Below are 12,992 nucleotides of genomic sequence, written 5' to 3'. Positions count from 1 at the left end.
TGAAATACATATGTAAAAATAAGACTACTAACTTAATGATTTCGAAACGAGACATATATGTAACGATTATCGTTGTAACGACATTTAACTGTATATATATCATACTAAGATATATTATATATCATAATATCATGATAATATAACAATTTAACATCTCATTTGTTATAATAAACAATGGGTTAACAACATTCAACAAGATCGTTAACCTAAAGGTTTCAAAACAACATTTACATGTAACGACTAACGATGACTTAACGACTCAGTTAAAATGTATATACATGTAGTGTTTTAATATGTATTTATACACTTTTTAAAGACTTCAAGACACTTATCAAAATACTTCTACTTAACAAAAATGCTTACAATTACATCCTCGTTCAGTTTCAACAACAATTCTACTCGTATGCACCCGTATTCGTACTCGTACAATACACAGCTTTTAGATGTATGTACTATTGGTATATACACTCCAATGATCAGCTCTTAGCAGCCCATGTGAGTCACCTAACACATGTGGGAACCATCATTTGGCAACTAGCATGAAATATCTCATAAAATTACAAAAATATGAGTAATCATTCATGACTTATTTACATGAAAACAAAATTACATATCCTTTATATCTAATCCATACACCAACGACCAAAAACACCTACAAACACTTTAATTCTTCAATTTTCTTCATCTAATTGATCTCTCTCAAGTTCTATCTTCAAGTTCTAAGTGTTCTTCATAAATTCCAAAAGTTCTAGTTTCATAAAATCAAGAATACTTCCAAGATTGCAAGTTTACTTCCAAGTTTTCTAAATCCATTCCAAGTAATCATCCAAGATCAAGAAACCTTTGTTACTTACAGTAGGTTATCTTTATAATACAAGGTAATAATATATTCAAACTTTAATTCAATTTCTATAACTATAACAATCTTATTTCGAGTGGAAATCTTACTTGAAATTGTTTTCGTGTCATGATTCTGCTTCAAGAACTTTCAAGCCATCCAAGAATCCTTTGAAGCTAGATCTATTTTTCTCATTTCCAGTAGGTTTATCCAAGGAACTTGAGGTAGTAATGATGTTCATAACATCATTCGATTCATACATATAAAGCTATCTTATTCGAAGGTTTAAACTTGTAATCACTAGAACGTAGTTTAGTTAATTCTAAACTTGTTCGCAAATAAAAGTTAATCCTTCTAACTTGACTTTTAAAATTAACTAAACACATGTTATATATCTATATGATATGCTAACTTAATGATTTAAAACCTGGAAACACGAAAAACACCGTAAAACCGGATTTACGCCGTCGTAGTAACACCGCGGGCTGTTTTGGGTTAGTTAGTTAAAAACTATGATAAACTTTGATTTAAAATTTGTTATTCTGGGAAAATGATTTTTATTATGAACATGAAACTATATCCAAAAATTATGGTTCAACTCAAAGTGGAAGTATGTTTTCTAAAATGGTCATCTAGACGTCGTTCTTTCGACTCAAATGACTACCTTTACAAAAACGACTTGTAACTTATTTTTTCTGACTATAAACCTATACTTTTTCTGTTTAGATTCATAAAATAGAGTTCAATATGAAACCATAGCAATTTTATTCACTCAAAACGGATTTAAAATGAAGAAGTTATGGGTAAAACAAGATTGGATAATTTTTCTCATTTTAGCTACGTGAAAATTGGTAACAAATCTATTCCAACCATAACTTAATCAACTTGTATTGTATATTATGTAATCTTGAGATACCATAGACACGTATACAATGTTTTGACCTATCATGTCGACACATCTATATATATTTCGAAATAACCATAGACACTCTATATGTGAATGTTGGAGTTAGCTATACAGGGTTGAGGTTGATTCCAAAATATATATAGTTTGAGTTGTGATCAATACTGAGATACGTATACACTGGGTCGTGGATTGATTCAAGATAATATTTATCGATTATTTCTGTACATCTAACTGTGAACAACTAGTTGTAGGTTACTAACGAGGACAGCTGACTTAATAAACTTAAAACATCAAAATATATTAAAAGTGTTGTAAATATATTTTGAACATACTTTGATATATATGTATATATTGTTATAGGTTCGTGAATCAACCAGTGGCCAAGTCTTACTTCCCGACGAAGTAAAAATCTGTGAAAGTGAGTTATAGTCCCACTTTTAAAATCTAATATTTTTGGGATGAGAATACATGCAGGTTTTATAAATGATTTACAAAATAGACACAAGTACGTGAAACTACATTCTATGGTTGAATTATCGAAATCGAATATGCCCCTTTTTATTAAGTCTGGTAATGTAAGAATTAGGGAACAGACACCCTAATTGACGCGAATCCTAAAGATAGATCTATTGGGCCTAACAAACCCCATCCAAAGTACCGGATGCTTTAGTACTTCGAAATTTATATCATATCCGAAGGGTGTCCCGGAATGATGGGGATATTCTTAAATATGCATCTTGTTAATGTCGGTTACCAGGTGTTCACCATATGAATGATTTTTATCTCTATGTATGGGATGTGTATTGAAATATGAAATCTTGTGGTCTAGTATTATGATTTGATAATATATAGGTTAAACCTATAACTCACCAACATTTTTGTTGACGTTTTAAGCATGTTTATTCTCAGGTGATTATTAAGAGCTTCCGCTGTCGCATACTTAAATAAGGACGAGATTTGGAGTCCATGCTTGTATGATATTGTGTAAAAACTGCATTCAAGAAACTTATTTCGTTGTAACATATTTGTATTATAAACCATTATGTAATGGTCGCGTGTAAACAGGATATTTTAGATTATCATTATTTGATAATCTACATAAAGCTTTTTAAACCTTTATTGATGAAATAAAGGTTATGGTTTATTTTAAAATGAATGCAGTCTTTGAAAAACGTCTCATATAGAGGTCAAAACCTCGCAACGAAATCAATTAATATGGAACGTTTTTAATCAATAAGAACGGGACATTTCAGGTGACCCATTAACAAGAATAGAAATTGAGGCCGTTTTCAAACATGAAGCGATCCAACCTCTCCATTTACCCCCAAAACCCATAAAACCCATCATGTCATCTAAAAATTCCCAACTAAGTGTAACAGACTGAAACCCGGGCAAGTTGTAAGTTGCCTATTTTGCCCTTAGGGTTTGTGCTTAGTCTTAAGTGCTTTTATTTTAATTATTTTATTAGTATTTTATTATAATTGTGTTGTGACCAGTTTGTGACAAGGGTCCCAGAACAGGTTGGTTTATTTAATTTGGACTCCGTTAGGACCGCCTAAGGAGATACGAAAAGTTATCAGATAAGATAACTAGTAAATACCTGTGTGATATGGGGTATGAGTTTATAACTCATTTAAGTGTATGTATGTGGATAGTTCTATCCATTTCTCATTTCATCAAGCACATACACGAACACATATACAAACACACACATAAACCCTAATTTGATTTTGTGAGCCTTTGGATTAATTGAAGCTAGAGATATATTCCTTGTGATTTCGTGATCAATATAAGGTATGCATATCATAGATTCATGTATTAATTCTTCCTCAAAATGGGTTTTGTGTTCTTGAATAAAAAGTGTGATTTTAAGCTTGAATCTTCATTTTTGGTGTTTGTTATGCTTAATTGATGTTAGAAATAGGTTGTATATATGTTTAGTAGCTTCCATGTGCTTAAAAACGGATCAAAAACACTCAAAAATCGAGTTTTGGGCGAAAAAATCGCAAAAACAGCGAACTGCTTCGAAACCCAGTTGCTACAATATTTTGCTACAGTATTTTGTTACAGTACCCGAACTGCTACAGTGTCACTATTTGCTATAGTGTCACTATTTGCTACAGTACCGAGTTGCTACAGTACCCCCGAGTTGCTACAGTGTCACTATTTGCTACAGTACTTTTATGAAATTGAAACGGACGTAGCTTTCAAAACGTAACTCCGTTTTTGATGAATAAACTATCGTTAGAATCGTAATAAAGAATAATTTTCAATGGTAAACTTTTAAGAAACTAGATCAAACTGTTTTTGGGCCGGAAAAGGAGTTTTAGTGTGTATGTCGTGTTTTGCACGCACCTGTATGCCATTATTGAGTGGAGTCATGATGTAGACTCATAAAATTATGAATATATGGTGTTATGACCTAGTTAATGGTATGAAATGATTATATTATTTATTGGATATGTATATTAACTTTGTTTGTGTTGTTCTCAGGTTATAAGGACAAGGAGGAAGCTCAGAAATAATAACTGAGCAGTTGCTAGTAATTGGTGAGTGGGTCTATCTCCGGATAGAGTTTAAGTAGCATATCATGCTACTGTGGTTGACTCTTTTACCATGAATAGTGTAGAAATTGCCATGTTAGAATAATATAGTATGCCTGATGTTGTATGTGAATTATGTGTACACTGTGTGAATGGCACCAGTCGGGCCTAGGGAGACTGGGGACTCGAGACCGTGCCTAGGAGAGGTTAGAGTCCGTATAAGGTCAACCGTGCCTAGGGGAGGTTGGGTCCATAGGCTACTGATTGTTGAGTATAGTGTGAATGATGCATCCCCTGCATCTGGATAACTATACTGTGAATTGAGTAGCAGGGACTATCGGTAGACTCAAGTCCGATCAGCTAGGAGTCGTGTGCTCGTACAAGCCGCCGATCCTCGTATTGTCTTATTGTATGCTAGTTGGTAGTTAGCAAGTACTGTTGTTAGTATATAGCTTGTGTGTGGCTTAAGCTATATCTGTTAGATAGATTCCATTCACTTAGCGGTGCGCTAATCCCCCACATATTCTCCCCTTGCAGGTTTAGGTACTGCTAGTCGGGAAGGGTGTTATTGCAGAAGACATGTTTGACAACCCAACTCTGATGTGGACTTTTGTATAAATAATGTTTTGTGATAACGTAACACCGTTGTGTAAACGTAAACGTAATGACGTGACTTATATTGTGTTTGTTAATAAAGTCTTCCGCTGTGTAGTAAAAAAAAATGGCCGGTGTTTCAAGTTGGTATCAGAGCATGGTTTGGCAGCAAATACGTGCGCGTATTTTGTTCCCAAACCCTGAGGCAAGTCAAACATGTCTGTGGGAGTGGGGGCTAAGTGAAAATAGGATATACGTGTGTTAGTTGTGATTGAACTAACTGTTATCCACTAAGCTTTTGTGTGAGCTGTTTTGTAGCACAGGTATGGCTGATAGAAACGCAACTGGCCCATCTAACCCCGAAACATTCAGAGCACCAGAAGAAGGTGTTGAGTCAGATGATGATCAGAGTAGTTACATCCTTCAGTTAGAAAGCAAGCTAAAAGAGGCCGAGGACAAAATTAATGAGCTTGAATTGGCGAGGCATTCTGGAAATGATGATACACCACCTGGATTCCCAACCGCGCAATCCCAAACGATACCTAATGTGCCCCAGAACCAGTTTCAGAATCAAATACCTAACCAATATTATATGCCACCACAAAACACCTTTACTTACCAAAATCCCATGATGATGAATCCATACCAAATGCAAATGTTCCATCAACCTTACATGCAACCACCCAAAAGATGTACGTATAAGAACTTCCGTGATTGCAAACCCTCCGAGTTCTCTAGAAGTACTGATTCGACTGTAACTCTTAATTGGTTGCGAGAAGTTGAAAGGGTATTTGAAGCGTGTCAGTGTGAACCCGAGCTGAAGGTAACATATGCTAGTAGACTGTTGAAAGGTAGGTCTATGATTTGGTGGGATTCTTTGATTTCTAGTATACCAAAAGAGCAAGTGAGTATGATCACATGGGAGCAGTTTCATGGGAAGGTGTGTGAACAATATTGTAATCCATTTGATATGAACCGAATCAAGACTGAGTTTCTTGAAATGAAGATGACACCTCAAATGACGATCGACGAGGTAGTAGAGAAGTTTATGGATAAACTGAGGTTTGTACAACAATGGGTGCCAGACGAAGCCTCTCGTATCCAGCATTTTGTTAATATCATTCAGCCTGAGTACAGAACTTTTGTTAGAACAGCTACATCATTGTCTCAAGCTGTTGTGATGGCTAAGATGGTAGAAAGTGATGTTCAGGCTGCCAGAAACAGAATGTTTGGTAATGTGCTACAACAAGGTGGGCAAGTATCTGGTCAATCAGGATCTAAATTCAAGAAGTCTAGTGGGTTTAAATCGAAGGGTAAAAGTGGTCAGAGTAGTACTGGATCTGGATCAGGAAAAGGGAATTGGTGTCACACATGTCGATCTTCTCACATTGGTCAGTGTTCTGAGGCTACAAGAAGATGCTTAAAGTGTGGTGTTGTTGGGCATGAGTCTTCAGCATTCCCGTATCCAAATAGTGTGTGTTGGAGTTGTCAAAAACCAGGGCATCGTGCAATTAGTTGTCCGTGGAAGAGTGGTAGTTCCGGGGTAGGGTCAGGGGCGCGTTCAGCATCAGCTGGAGGGTCAACTACCTCGAGTGGGCAGAAGAGGAAGAACCCTTCAACAGCAGAGGCTAGAGCTTTTTAGATGTCGGTGGAAAATGCTGTGGCAACCGACGAAGTAATCATCGGTATGTTTCTAATCAACTCAATACCTGCTCGCGTATTATTTGATTGTGGTGCCAATAGTTGTTTTATGTCCCTAGATTTCTGTGCTAAGTTGAATTTACCAGCTACTGTGTTACCCAAGCCGGTTAGTGTAGAAGTAGCTAATGGTAAGACCACACCCGTCACAACCTATGTGACTGGGGTTTGTATAGAGATCGAAGGAAAGTCTTTCCCGGTGACTTGTTTAGTGTTACCTATTCCTAGCTTTGATGTAGTACTAGGAATGGATTGGTTGAGCTCGCTTAGGGCTAATATTAAGTGTGATAGGAAAATGATTACCTTTCGTTCGACCGATGGAACCCGTGTTGTGGCCCGAGGGGAGCGGGGAGGGTATAATTTTCTGTTGATAACCATGATGAAAGCGAAAAAGTCGATGGCAAAGGGTTGTGAATCATTTCTTGCATATGTGATTGATGCGAAGAAAGAAAAGAAAACAGTGGCAGATATTCCGATAGTATCAGAATTTCCCGAAGTGTTCCCAGATGAGTTACCAGGTCTGCCGCCGGTAAGGGAAGTTGAATATAAGATTGAATTGGTTCCTGGAACAACTCTAGTTGCAAAAGCTCCATACCGATTAGCGCCGTCTGAAATCCGTGAAATGATGTCACAGATTCAAGAACTATTAGATCGTGGGTTTATCCGACCGAGTTCTTCACCGTGGGGTGCTCCGGTATTGTTTGTTAAAAATAAAGATGGGTCAATGCGTATGTGTATTGATTATCGTGAATTGAACAAAAGAACAGTGAAGAATAAGTATCCGTTACCTCGAATAGACGATTTGTTCGATCAGTTACAGGGTGCTTCATTCTTTTCTAAGATAGACTTACGATCCGGATATCATCAGGTTCGTGTTGCTGAATCAGATATACCGAAAACAGCGTTCAGAACAAGGTATGGTCATTATGAATTTCTTGTCATGCCGTTTGGGTTGACAAATGCGCCAGCAATCTTCATGGATCTAATGAATAGAGTGTGTCGCCCGTTCTTAGATAAGTTTGTGATTGTGTTTATAGATGATATACTAGTGTATTCAAAGACCGAAAGTGAACATGTTGAACATCTGAGACAGGTTTTGAACATGTTGAAACGTGAACAACTATTTGCAAAATTTTCAAAGTGTGAATTTTGGTTACGTGAAGTGCAGTTTTTGGGTCATGTGATTTGTGCCGAAGGTATAAAAGTTGATCCGACAAAGATAGAAGCGGTAATGAATTGGAATTCTCCGAAGACTCCGACTGAGATTAAGAGTTTTCTGGGATTAACCGGTTATTATCGCAGATTTATCAAGGATTTCTCGAAAATAGCGGGTCCGTTGACTAAGTTGACTCGTAAAGATGTAGCCTTTCGATGGACTGATGAACAGGAAAATGCTTTTCAGATTTTGAAACAGCTACTGTGTCAGGCACCAGTGTTAGCTTTACCAAAAGGTTCAGACGACTTCGTGGTATACTGTGATGCATCATATGCCGGGTTGGGTTGTGTATTAATGCAAAGAGATAAAGTAATCGCCTACGCCTCGCGACAGTTGAAAGTTCATGAGAAGAATTATCCAGTGCATGATCTTGAAATGGCTACAGTAGTGTTTGCTTTGAAACTGTGGAGACACTATTTGTATGGAACCCATTGTGTTATATGTACAGATCACAAGAGTTTGCAGTATATCTTCTCACAGAAAGAATTGAATATACGTCAGAGACGATGGCAAGAGTTGATCAAAGATTACGATTGTGAAATTAAATACCATCCGGGTAAGGCAAATGTGGTTGCAGATGCGCTAAGTCGTAAAAAGTCAAGTGAAAATGTGAAATTTCTTCGTTTGAATATAACTTCAGATTTGATTAACAGCTTAAAAACCATTCAGGCCTGTGCTTTAGAGGACGAACATATTAAATCTGAACAAATGACCAAATGAAAAGTGGACTTAATTGATGACTCACGTGGACTAAAGACCTTAAACAATCGTGTTTGGGTGCCTAAGCTTGGAGATTTGAGGGATTTAATCATGACGGAAGCTCACAAATCCAGATTGACAGTACATCCGGGTAGTAATAAGATGTATCATGATTTGAAAACAGTGTATTGGTGGCCAACAATGAAATCAGATATCGCCCGTCATGTCGAAAAGTGTCATATATGTGCTCAAGTGAAGGCCGAACATCAGAAACCTTATGGTTCGTTACGTCAGTTACAGATTCCAGAGTGGAAATTGGAACATATAACGATGGATTTTGTGACCAAATTACCTCGAACTCAGAAAAGACATGATATGATTTGGGTAATAGTGGATCGCCTAACTAAAAGTGCTCATTTTCTTGCTACTCGTGAAACAGCTTCGTTAAGCGAGTTAGCCGAATTGTATATAAACGAGATAGTTAGTCGACATGGTGTGCCATTATCGATCGTTTCAGACAGAGATTCCAGATTTGTGTCGAATTTTTGGAATAGTCTTCAACAGAATTTGGGTACACGTGTGAATTTAAGTACAGGTTATCATCCTCAGACAGACGGTCAGAGTGAAAGAACGATACAGACTTTGGAGGATATGTTAAGGGCTTGTGTGTTAGAATACGGTGGTTCGTGGGATACACATTTGCCGTTGGTCGAATTTGCGTATAATAATTCATATCATTCGAGTATAGGGATGCTGCCCTATGAAATGCTATACGGTCGCCGTTGCAGAACTCCGACTTGTTGGTTAGAAGCCGGGGAGAAACAGTTTGCAGGTCCCGAAATTGTTCAAATGACAGCCGAAAAAGTTGCAATTGCGAGAGAAAAGTTAAAAGCCGCTAGAGATAGGCAGAAAATGTATGCTGATCCGCGTAGACGTCCAGTAACCTTTAATGTGGGTGAACGAGTGTATCTGAAAGTTTCGCCGTGGAAAGGGGTTATCAGATTCGGTAAACGTGGTAAGTTAGCACCGAGATTTATTGGTCCGTTTCCGATCAGTGGAGTGTTGAATGATCAGACTGTGGTGTTAAATCTTCCGTCAGAGTTATCTGGTATTCATAATGCATTCAACGTGTGTTATCTTCGTAAGTGTAAAGTCGACGATGAAACACAACTTCTTCGTTTAGAAGATTTAAGGGTTGATTTGAATAAGAAATTGGTGGAAGAGCCGGTCCGTGTGGTTGACCAAAAGGTGACTAAGCTGAGAAAGAAAGAGATTCCGATGGTGTTGATTGAGTGGAAACACAGTTTGGGTTCTAATCTTACGTGGGAAACGGAAGAGTTGATGAGAAAACGTTACCCTCATTTGTTTGACCAAGACCAGATTCCGAGGACAGAATCTTCTTAAGGGGGGTGGATTTGTAACAGACTGAAACCCGGGCTAGTTGTAAGTTGCCTATTTTGCCCTTAGGATTTGTGCTTAGTCTTAAGTGCTTTTATTTTAATTATTTTATTAGTATTTTATTATAATTGTGTTGTGACCAGTTTGTGACAAGGGTCCCAGAACAGGTTGGTTTATCTAATTTGGACTCCGTTAGGACCGCCTAAGGAGATACGAAAGGTTATCAGATAAGATAACTAGTAAATACCTGTGTGATATGGGGTATGAGTTTATAACTCATTTAAGTGTATGTATGTGGATAGTTCTATCCATTTCTCATTTCATCAAGCACATACACGAACACATACACAAACATACACATAAACCCTAATTTGATTTTGTGAGCCTTTGGATTAATTGAATCTAGAGATATATTCCTTGTGATTTCGTGATCAATATAAGGTATGCATATCATAGATTCATGTATTAATTCTTCCTCAAAATGGGTTTTGTGTTCTTGAATAAAAAGTGTGATTTTAAGCTTGAATCTTCATTTTTGGTGTTTGTTATGCTTAATTGATGTTAGAAATAGGTTGTATATATGTTTAGTAGCTTCCATGTGCTTAAAAACGGATCAAAAACACTCAAAAATCGAGTTTTGGGCGAAAAAATCGCAAAAACAGCGAACTGCTTCGAAACCCAGTTGCTACAGTATTTTGATACAGTATTTTGCTACAGTACCCGAACTGCTACAGTGTCACTATTTGCTACAGTGTCACTATTTGCTACAGTACCGAGTTGCAAGAGTACCCCCGAGTTGCTACAGTGTCACTATTTGCTACAGTGCCGAGTTGCTACAGTGTCACTATTTGCTACAGTACTTTTATGAAATTGAAACGAACGTAACTTTCAAAACGTAACTCCGTTTTTGATGAATAAACTATCGTTAGAATCGTAATAAAGAATACTTTTCAATGGTGAACTTTTAAGAAACTAGATCAAACTGTTTTTGGGCCGGAAAAGGAGTTTTAGTGTGTATGTCGTGTTTTGCACGCACCTGTATGCCATTATTGAGTGGAGTCATGATGTAGACTCATAAAATTATGAATATATGGTGTTATGACCTAGTTAATGGTATGAAATGATTATATTATTTATTGGATATGTATATTAACTTTGTTTGTGTTGTTCTCAGGTTATAAGGACAAGGAGGAAGCTCAGAAATAATAACTGAGCAGTTGCTAGTAATTGGTGAGTGGGTCTATCTCCGGATAGAGTTTAAGTAGCATATCATGCTACTGTGGTTGACTCTTTTACCATGCATAGTGTAGAAATTTCCATGTTAGAATAATATAGTATGCCTGATGTTGTATGTGAATTATGTGTACACTGTGTGAATGGCACCAGTCGGGTCTAGGGAGACTGGGGACTCGAGACCGTGCCTAGGAGAGGTTAGAGTCCGTATGAGGTCAACCGTGCCTAGGGGAGGTTGGGTCCGTAGGCTACTGATTGTAGAGTATAGTGTGAATGATGCATCCCCTGCATCTGGATAACTATACTGTGAATTGAGTAGCAGGGACTATCGATAGACTCAAGTCCGATCAGCTAGGAGTCGTGTGCTCGTACAAGCCGCCGATCCTCGTATTGTCTTATTGTATGCTAGTTGGTAGTTAGCAAGTACTGTTGTTAGTATATAGCTTGTGTGTGGCTTAAGCTATATCTGTTAGATAGATTCCATTCACTTAGCGGTGCGCTAATCCCCCACATATTCTCCCCTTGCAGGTTTAGGTACTGCTAGTCGGGAAGGGTGTTATTGCAGAAGACATGTTTGACAACCCAACTCTGATGTGGACTTTTGTATAAATAATGTTTTGTGATAACGTAACACCGTTGTGTAAACGTAAACGTAATGACGTGACTTATATTGTGTTTGTTAATAAAGTCTTCCGCTGTGTAGTAAAAAAAAAATGGCCGGTGTTTCACTAAGGCTATCAAAAGCCTTTTCGAAGTCGACCTTGAACAACATGCTTTTAATGTGACTTTTCTTTAAAAACCCGAGCGATTCATTTGCAATAAGAACCCCATCCAAGATGTTTCTCCCCTTTAAAAAAGTGCTTTGTTCAAATCCCACAATGTTAGGTATTACCTTTCGTAGTCTTAATGAAAGTAGTTTCGCGATAATTTTATAAAAGCTACCGATCAAACTAATAGGTCTATATTCATTTAAACTAACCGGATCCGCCTTTTTAGGAATAAGAGTAATAAAAGAGGAGTTACAACCCAATGAAATTTCCCCCTTGAATCTGTCCGGCCCCGGCGCTTTGTTACTAGCACATTCTTTTATTGCACCCCAAATTTCTTATTCCGTAAACCTCGCTTCTAAGTCATTTGCCTCACTGTTCGAGACCCGCAAGCAGATTCCAGGACCCAATGAATCGAAAGCCGATTGGATTCCAGGCCCAACTGTCGCCTGGGCTGGTACAGTACTCGATGTAGCAGGCCTGTTTGAAGAGTTGTGATGGGTCAGTCCATTAACCAGCCCCCCCCCCCCCCAGAATACGTGGTCTGCACAGCACCTTGCACGAAAATTGCTTCTGAAAGTGATCGAAAATGATGTTTTTTACATATATCTTTGATTGAGTAAGTTATTTTAATTTTATTTTAAGTAATTGAATTTATTTAAGGAGTAATTGGTAAAGTTGTTTCTATCTTAAATATTACAATTACAATTACAATTTCAATTATAAAAATTGTTTAATTGAAAATTAAGTAGTTTTTATTGTTATTTAAAGTAAGAAATAATTTTTTTGGGGATAAATCAAAATGGTAAGGTAGACATTTATTTTGAGACGGATGGAGTCATATTTTAACTAGTTTATAATTTGCAGCATAGTGAAATTAATAATTAATTATTGATAATAACAAATAACTACTCGTAAAATAATAAGAAATAAGAAAGTAAGTTTTATTATTTATCAACTATTGTTGAAATTCAAATTAATCAGACAATGATTGATAATATCATATCATAAACCAAATAAACGAAAATGGTTGGCCAAATAAATGACCGCTAGAAATCACGGTGTTCAGCTGACTTGCTACCAGTCGTGAGTAATAAGG

Source organism: Rutidosis leptorrhynchoides, chromosome 8 (genome assembly GCF_046630445.1).
Source record: "Rutidosis leptorrhynchoides isolate AG116_Rl617_1_P2 chromosome 8, CSIRO_AGI_Rlap_v1, whole genome shotgun sequence".
Lineage (NCBI taxonomy): Eukaryota > Viridiplantae > Streptophyta > Magnoliopsida > Asterales > Asteraceae > Rutidosis > Rutidosis leptorrhynchoides.
Note: the sequence above shows the minus strand (reverse complement) of the source record.